This window comes from Chrysochloris asiatica, unplaced genomic scaffold, assembly GCF_000296735.1.
Source record: "Chrysochloris asiatica unplaced genomic scaffold, ChrAsi1.0 scaffold00052, whole genome shotgun sequence".
In the NCBI taxonomy this organism is placed as follows: domain Eukaryota; kingdom Metazoa; phylum Chordata; class Mammalia; order Afrosoricida; family Chrysochloridae; genus Chrysochloris; species Chrysochloris asiatica.
In genome coordinates this window covers 4,330,065-4,339,278 of record NW_006408570.1, presented here as the reverse complement: position 1 = coordinate 4,339,278, position 9,214 = coordinate 4,330,065, and the positions used below count along the sequence as shown (strand labels likewise).

The following is a 9,214-nucleotide window of genomic DNA, read 5'->3' as shown; positions in this document are numbered from 1 at the left end:
GCCTTGGCCTCAGTGGGAGTGTCTGGGCCTTGGGACGGCCTTGGCCTCAGTGGGTGGGCCTGTGCCTTGGGCTTTCCTGAGCCTCAGCGGCTTGGCAGAGGGCTGGTCTAGGCTGGGGCAGTAGAGGCCTGGGGGTAATGGCTGCAGGGACATAGTGTCTGTATTTGATGACGTAAAAGATGCGTCTCTCAGTCTCTCTGTACTGTGGGTACCCTGAATTTCCTGATATCTGTGCTGATATCCCTCTCTATTTGTTCATCTTTGTTAGTTTATGCTTCCTTTTCTCTGGAAATGCAGCATTCTAAGTGGGGTTGCTCTAGCCCTGCATTCCAAGGCCTGAAGGGGGCAGAGGCACTCGCCGGCACGGACACAGAAGCGGGAGCCGCGTGCAGACAGGCAAAAGCTCAAAAATGCCTGTAATTCCTCAGCAATTTGATCTTTTTAAAAAATGAATTCAGAATGTTGAAATATAAGATCTTATGTTTGTTCAAAGGCTGTCTGTCTGCTAGACAGAAGTTTCCTATGTATGATTCTGCTCCTTTTTCCCGAAGCCCTACCTGAGCTGCCTGGTCTGGGAAGTGCCGGTCCCCTTCAAGGGTCTTCTTTTCACTGACTTTTAAAGTCCACTTTACCAATCCTATATGACTTAGAGCAATCCTATATGAAAGACTAGAACTGCCTCCAAATATTTCCCAGGCTGTTTTCTTGAAGGGATTAGATTCTCAGATCTTTTCTACTGCAAAACAGCTGACAGGTTTGACCATTGACCTTTTGGTTAGCAGCTGAATACTTAACCATTGTGCTACTTACTAGTATTCCTGTCAGGATGGGTAGCACATATTATTTAGTAAAAGATGTCAGGGTTTCAGTGAGCTGCCCTTAAGAGAAGTTCCAAAGCATGTCAAGTAACGTCTGCCTATTACTCCATCTTGAAGAAGGTGAGGAGGAAAAACACTTTAGAGACTATGATACCTGTAGACGTGGATGGGAAGCAGTGTTCTGGTAGTCCTTGTTTGAGTGTTAGTCCCACTGTGGGTTTCAGTCAAATCTGGGCGTGTCTATTTAGACAGGCTTAACAGAAGTTGAGTTGAATAGAGGGTCAAGGCATTTCCTGAAAGAAGTCTGTCTTTTTATTTTTTTAATTGTATGATTATCTTTATAGATGTCTCATTTGAGAATGGCTCAAAGCTTTTTTTTTTCCCCCCTTTTATTGTGTGATAGTTTACATGGGGGAACATTAACTTTACATTCATTTTATCATACATCATTTCATTGCTCTAGTTATCATTCCGTCCATGCATCATCACCCAACCAAAGGTTATACCCCACAGGCCTCCCCCTCTCTCCCCACGGTCCTCAGCACACAGCTCCCTTCCCTCCCTGGATCTCAAGTCCTTAGCCACTCCATCTCTTCATGTCATCCTCTCTGTCTCCATCTCAGGCCTCGCTGCTTCTCTGGTTGGGGTCCCGATTTCTGTTCTTCTCCAGTGATGGTCCCAGGGGCCTTCGCTCCTAGACTGAAAGGTTAATCACATCCATCCTTGCTATAAAATATCCACCTGTAAAAAGTCTGTCTTTTAAGATCATATAATGATGGTGAGAGCGTTGCTTCTCTCCTCTTCCTGGATTTCTCATACCTTCCTCAGGTTTTCACCTATATATGTGAAGGAGAGCATTCTGGATTGTTGCACTACCCAGACAGAACTTCAAGGGACTAGAGTCCTCTGTGAATTCCTGGCTCTTCCTAGAAGATCTTTGCTTCTTCACCTATAGGACCATTATTAACTCCTCAAAAATGGCACAGGGATGGTAATTGCTGATACTGAAAGTTCCTTAAAGGTTAGGAATCCTTTCCCTCTTTGAAAGTCACTGTTCTATAACTTTACAGAACTTCCTAAAAGCTCCCTACCAGTCTGTATGACTTTTTTTTTTTCTGGCTTCCTCCTTTTGAATTTGCATCACTGATGATAGAAGACTGGTCCCTCAGTCTTGCCTTTTAACTGAAATACTGAGTTAGTATTTCACCATAAAAAACATATGAATAGTGACAAGATTCAGCCACCAGATGAAATCCTTCTTACTAGTCACTTTTTCTTTCACTCCAAACACTAGCAATGTCCTAGCCCTGTAGCCTTCCTTGTAGGCATATGAGTATTATCCTGTCACAGACAATGTTGTACTTCAAGAAAGATCTTGAAATGTTCTTTTTGACGATGGATGCGATGCCATTCCTCTTGAATTTGTCATTCCTGGCAAGTAAACCATGTGGTTGTTAGATTCAAAATGGCCAATTCCATTCCATTTCAACCCTCTAATGCCTGGGATATCAATCTTCATGCATTCCATTTCATTTTTGACAACTTTCAATTGTTGTAGTCATACTTTGTACATTCCATGTTCTGATTATTAATGGATGTTTGTAGTTCCTCATCATTTTGAGCTAGGCCCATCAGGAAATGAAAGTCCTAGAAGTTTAGCTCGATTGCCATCATTATTGTCAACTCTACTTTCAAGAGACAGTTATTCCCCTGTTGTATTTTGAGTGCCTTCCAACCTGAGAGGCTCATCTGGCATGTATCTGACAATGTTCAGCTGCTATTCATAAGGTTTTTAGTGACTAACCATTCAGAAATAGTTCTCTTGTCTTTCTACCTAGTCTGTTTTAGTCTGGAAGCTCAGTTGAAACCTGTTCACCATGGATGACCCTGCTGGTATTTAAAATATCTGTGGCATAGCTTCTAGCATCATAGCAACATACAAGCCACCACAGTACGACAAACTGACAGACAAGTTGTGGTTGTATCATTTAATCCCTTATTTTTTGGTAACAGCACTGCTCCCTGTCTTTTGTGGAACTTACCAATTTCCATTCTGTGTGGTTCTGGTAGGAAGAGTGCCGTGTGCATATGGGGAGAGATGCAGAATAGCCAAGGTTTGGCCAATCAGGGTACTCATCCCTTTGGCCTCAGTGATTGGTAACATACGATCCAGCTCCAACAGGGCCAATGAGGCCATTTTCCTGAATTTTGCATGCAGATCCAGGGAGGGAGAAGTTCTTTCTTTTCTCTTTGTTGCAGAGAAGAAGTTGTTTAAAGGAAATAATAAAACCAGTTTCTGCAAAGAGAAGCAGAACTGTGGGAAAGAGAGAGATGGAAACCTAAAAACTTAGTTTGAGTTTTCAGAGCCATTCATTTCCAAGGCCAACTCTAACCCTGTAACAAGGGCTAATAAATCCCCCTTCATATTAAAAATAATTTTGATTGAGCTTCTGTCATTTGCAATTAAGATGGACTCACTGCCTGCTATGTCAACTTTGATGGTTCTCCCCCATCTGACATTTCTTTATGGTATTATCATCTTAGGGACCTGGTAGCACAGTGGGTTAAGCATTGGGCTTGTTCATACCCACCAGTCGCTTTGTGGGAAAAGGATGAGGCAGTCAGTTTCTGGAACGACTACCGCTTCAGAAACCCCAGGGAGCATTTCTACCCTGTCCTATTGGGTCAGAGTCAAAAATGATTTGATGGCTTTGGGTTGGTTTGAGTTTGGCATCTGTGTGATCTCATAATAGGTCTAATGACTCTGTTCTTTAGCAGTATACTTACATGTTGTCGTTGCTAAGTGCCGTCGAGTTGGTTCCGACTCATAGCGACCCTGTATAGGGCTTCTGAGAAGTGACTGGTGGGTTTGAACTACCAACCTTGCGGTAAACAGTCAAATGCTTATCCTACAACACCACAACAGGACTTCAACCCTTACATAGTGTTACTGATAATAATGACCACCAAAATAAGAATGGTGTTGTTGTTAAGTGCTGTCATGTTGGTTCTGACTCATAGTCACCCTGTATAGGGTTTCCAAGGAGCAATTGGTGGATTTGAACCTCCAGTCTTAGGATTGGTAGTCCAGTGCTTATCCTGCAGCACCACACCAGTACTCTAAAGTAATTAGAGCTAACATCTTATCAAAAGCAGTGTACTAAGTTCTTTATATTTTTGTTGTTGTCAAGTGCCGTTGAGTCAGTTCCAAGCCATAGTGACCCTGTATAGGGTTTCCGAGGAGCAGCTGGTGAGCTTGAACCACCGACCTTGCAGTTCAAATGGCTTTGTAGTCTGGTGCATTAACTTACAGCGCCACACCAGGACTCCAAGTTCTTTATATACATCATCTCTTTTACTCATTCCAATGCTCCTACAAATCAAACCTACTGCCGTTGATTTGAATCTGACTGATAGCACTTTCGTAGAACTGCTCCTTTGGGTTTCCAAGACAATGTTAACTTTCTCCCTCAGAGTAGCTGTTAGGTTTGAACCAATGACCTTGTGGTTAGCAGTCCCACACTTAGCCCACTATGCTACCAGGACTCCTTCATAGCCCTACAAGGCAAGTATAATTATATTTCTACCTCCTCACTTATAATTTGAAGAAACTAAAGTTTGAAGAACTTGAGAAATTACTTATGGTCCCACCACAGTAGAATCAGATGGACAATCTGACTGTGGAGCTTATACTGTTGACCTCTGTTACCTAGCCTTGACCTCTCAACAATAGCACAGCCAGTGAATGTTAAATGGAATCCCGTGGCACTTGATTTAGCTAGCAGTGGGCAGTCACAATTTTGAGATAGTGTGTAATGCTGAGGGGCATGATTCACTTGGATCCAGAGTTGACCCTTTCAACAGTCCAGAAAAATAGGAATCATTGTTCCCACTTTGCAGATTAAGAAAACCAAACTCAAGTAGGAGTGACTCCTTGCCCACTGGTATACTGCACAGTGTATTAAAGTTGGGAAGGGCTCCCCAAAATATGTAACTTCAGTGACAGAGGCCTGAAAAGAGAACGTGGTGACAATGGAAGAAACATACAGAAAGCAAAGGATTCAGATGGATGGTGTGAAGGGTTTGTGTCACAAAGAAAATATCTTTCCTCATTTAGCCATTTATCGCATCAGAGAGAGGAGGCCTCACCAAGTTCTCCTGTTTATAGAAAGGTCAGCAAGGTGGGTCAGGCAGCTGGGGAATGTATACTGTTTTATGAGATCAGATTCTTGATTCATGGAGTGAAGTTTAGCTTCCTATAGCTTCTCTGAGAAGGATGAACTCATTGATGGTGGCAAGAGCGGCCTCTGTCTTTCTTCCAAATACTGAAAGAAGTGGGATGTGAGCTCTCAAATGTCACAGAAGCCTACAAAATGCTGACTCCCAGATGCCAGGCATAACTGGGGTTGACTCAGAACAGGGTGACAGGGCAATGCCATCATCTGCGAGGAATTCATTGTTCTGCAGCTTGCCCTGGACACAAAGGCAAGATGGAGCAAGAGGGATGGATGCAGGGCAGGGTGGGGGCAGGAACCTGGATGTGTCTTTGCAAATACAGTCTTTTTTTTTGGACTGGGGAGAGGAGCCATGCAAGATTAGTCAAGAGACTGACTGTGTGTGGGTTTAGGGCACTAGAAGCATGAACACAAAAACATGACAAAACAAAACAAAACAAATACCCAAAGTGGGGTGGGGGGTGAGGTGGGGAGGCGTTTGGAAATATTTTGATGTTCACTGTTTCAAATGAAGCATTGAAGTAATCATGGGAAAGTTCAGAGCTTTGTTAGACATACTTTATGGTTTAGCATTGTATGTATTTTGAATTACAGATAGTGGGTGGACACCATGACCTTTGTAGAGCCTCGGGTGCTATTTGAATTAGGAGCTTTGCTGAACTGAATGACACCAGACTTCCTCACACTGATGGCCCAATAGAAATGTTTTGAACTGCCCTGAGGTGAACCCTGAACCTTTCAAAAAAAACAAAAAAGAAAAGCTCAGAGAAGATTAGTAGTTGAGGTGGGATTGTTGTTGTTAGGTGCCATCGAATTGGTAATGACTCATAGAGACCCAATGCACAACAGAATGAAACACTGCCCAGTCCTGGGCCAACCTCACAATCATTATTACATTTGAGCCCATTGATGCTGCCACTGTGCCAGTCCATCTTGTTGGGGGTCTGTCTCTTTTTCTCCGACCTTCCACTTTGCCAAACATGATACCCTTCTCCAGTGACTGGTCCCTCCTGACAATATATCCGAAGTATGAAAGATGAAATCTGGCCATCCTGGCTTCCAAGGAGCCCTCTGGTAGTGCATCTTACAGCACAAATCTATTTGTTCTTTTGGCAGTCCATGCCAAAATTCAACTTGCAATATTCTCCTCCAACTCCATAACTCAACTGCATCGATTCATTTATGGTCTTCCATATTCATTGTCCAACTTTTGCATGTATATGAGGTTATTAAAAATATCTTGAATCAGTCGTACCGTAGTCCCCAAACTGACATCTTTGCTCTTGTACACTTTAAAGAGGTATTGCGCAGCAGATTTGCCCAACGCAATACATTGTTTGATTTCTTGACTACTTTTTCCATGAGTGTTGATGGTTGATCCAAGCAAAATGAAGTCATTGACAGCTTCAATCTTTTCTCCATTTATCATGATGTTATTTATTGGTTCAGTGATGAAGATTTTTGTTTCTTTACATTGAGGTGCAACCCATACTGAAGGCTGTAGTCTTTAATCTTCATCAATATTAAGTCCTTTTCACATTCAGCAAGCAAGGTTGTATCATCTGCATATCGCAGATTGTTAATGAGTCTTCTTCCAACCCTGATACCACATTTTTCTTCATATAATCCAGCTTCATCATATCCCAGAGAACAATCACTATTCTTAAGCACTTTGAAAATATTTGTCTGTAAATTATTGTTAACTCTTTTTCAATAGTTGGGACAATGGCAATAGGAGAAAATGGATTACTCAGATTAAATTGCCAAAAAATTTTTTGTAAAACTGATTTTGTATGTATGAATGAAATGTTTGACCTCCAAGGAGGTTTGCAGAGACTGAATATTCAAACTGCTGTACAGTTTTTTTTTTTCAAGCCTAAAAAAATTAAACCAAGCAGCTTTAAAAAAATTATTTTTTTAAAAATAATTTTTAAAATACTGATTCAAATACAGATTGAATAAGTATGGTAAAAGAATACAACTCTGGAACACAGCTTTCCTAATTTTAAACCATTCAGTGTTCCCTTGTTCTGTTCCAATGACTGCCTCTTGGTCTATGTGTAGGTTCCTCGTGAGCACAATTAAATGTTCCGGAATACTCATGCTTCTCAGTGTTGTCCATAGCTTGTCATGATCCATACAATTGAAAGCCTTTGCTTAGTCAATAAAGCACAAGTAAACATCTTTGTGGTATTCTCTGCTTTTAGCCAAGATCCATCTGATGTCCATGTCATCTTCTGAAACCAGCTTGAACCTCTGGAAGTTCTCTGTCAATGTATGCTTGAAGCCATTTTTGTTTTACCTTTAGTAAAACTTTACTCGCATGGAATATCAATGATATTGTCTGATTATTTCCGCATTTCATTGGGTCTCCTCTCTTTGGAATGGGCATAAATAGAGATCTCTTCTCGTCAATTGGACAGGTAGTTGTCTTCCAAATTTCCTGGCATGGATGAATGAGTGCCTCCCATGCTATATCACTTTGCAGAAAGACTTCAATTCGTATTCCATCAATTCTGGGTGCCTTGTTCTATGCCAGAGACTGCAATGTACCTTGGACTTCTTCCTTCACGATCATTGGCTCTTGATCATATGCTACCTCTTGAAATGGTTGAACATTGACTATTTCTTTTTGGTACAGTGAAGTTGTGTATTCCTTTCATCTTCTTTTGATGCTTTCTGCATCCTTCAATAATTTGCCCATAGAATCTTTTTTTTTTTTTGGCTGGATAGTGTAATTTATTGATGATACATGATTAGACTTGGCTCTCTAAGTCTCTCCCCTTCTCCAAGGGGTCTGGATGGAAACTGTGAGGATGGAAGTTTCTCAGTGTATAGGGGGGTGGGTAGAGTTGGGGTAAGGACTCCCAGCAGCTAAGGGCCCCTCTCTTCCTCTAGTGCTGGGTTTGGAGGTCCAGGGGGCTCTTATTCTTTGGAGGCCATGTGGACCATAAGATCCACCACCCTGTTGCTGTAGCCGAATTCATTGTCATACCAGGAAATGAGCTTGACAAAGTGGTCATTGAGGGCAATGCTAGCCCCAGCATCAAAAGTGGAAGAGTGGGTGTCACTGTTAAACTCATAGGAGATGACCTGGTCTTCAGTGTAACCCAGGATGCCTTTTAGGGGTCCATCTAATGCCTGCTTCACTACCTTCTTGATGTCATTGTATTTGGCAGCTTTCTTCAGATGGCAGGTCAGGTCCATGACAGACATATTGGGAATAGGTATATGGAAGGCCATGCCAGTGAGTTTCCCATTCAGTTCAGGGATGACCTTGCCCACATCCTTGGCAGCACTGGTAGATGCAGGGATGATATTCTGGGCAGCCCCACAGCAGTCACGCCACAGTTTCCCCGAGGGGCCATCCACAGTCTTCTGGGTGGCAGTGATGGCATGGACTGTGGTCATGAGTCCCTCCATGATACCAGAGTTGTCATGGATGACCTTGGCCAGGGGGCCAAACAGTTGGTGGTGCAGGAGGCATTGCTGACAGTCTTGAGGGAGTTGTCATACTTCCCGTGGTTCATGCCCATCACAAACATGGAGGCATCAGCAAAAGGGGCAGAGATGATTAGACACTACCCTTCAAGTGAGCCCCAGCCTTCTCTAAGGATGTGAAGACACTGGTGGACTATACAACATATTCAGCACCAGCATCCCCCCACTTGATGTTGGTGGGCTCTCGCTCCTGGAACATAGAGATGGGCTTCCCATTGATGACACGCTTCCCATTCTCAGCCTTGACAGTGCCATTGAACTTGCCATGGGTGAAATCATGCTGGAACATGTAGACCATGTAGTTGAGGTCGATGAAGGGGTTGTTGATGGCAATGACCTCCACTTTGCCAGAGTTTACAGCAGCCTTGGTGACCAGGTGCCCAATATGGGCAAATCCATTGACTCCGACTTTCACCATCCTGTCTCAGGGATGCAACTGGTACTGCAAGAGAAGCTGCGGCTGCCTTTCTAACGGGGAGGAGCAGAGGGTCCCATAGAATCTTTCAATACCGCAAGTCCAGGTTTGCATTTTTCCTTCAGTTCCCTCAGCTTGAGAAATGCTGAGTATGTTCTTCCCTTTTGGCTTTCTGACTCCAGTTCTTTGCACATTTCATTATAATACTTGAATTTGTCTTCTTGAGCTGATCTTTGAAGTTTTCT

The 9,214-nt window shown here is 42.8% G+C and overlaps 1 pseudogene; it reads right to left on the bottom strand.

Annotated features, from left to right (window-relative positions):
• Positions 1–646: 646 nt before the first annotated feature.
• LOC102822953 lies at positions 647–8,972 on the bottom strand (annotated as a pseudogene).
• Between the last annotated feature and the right edge of the window lie 242 nt (positions 8,973–9,214).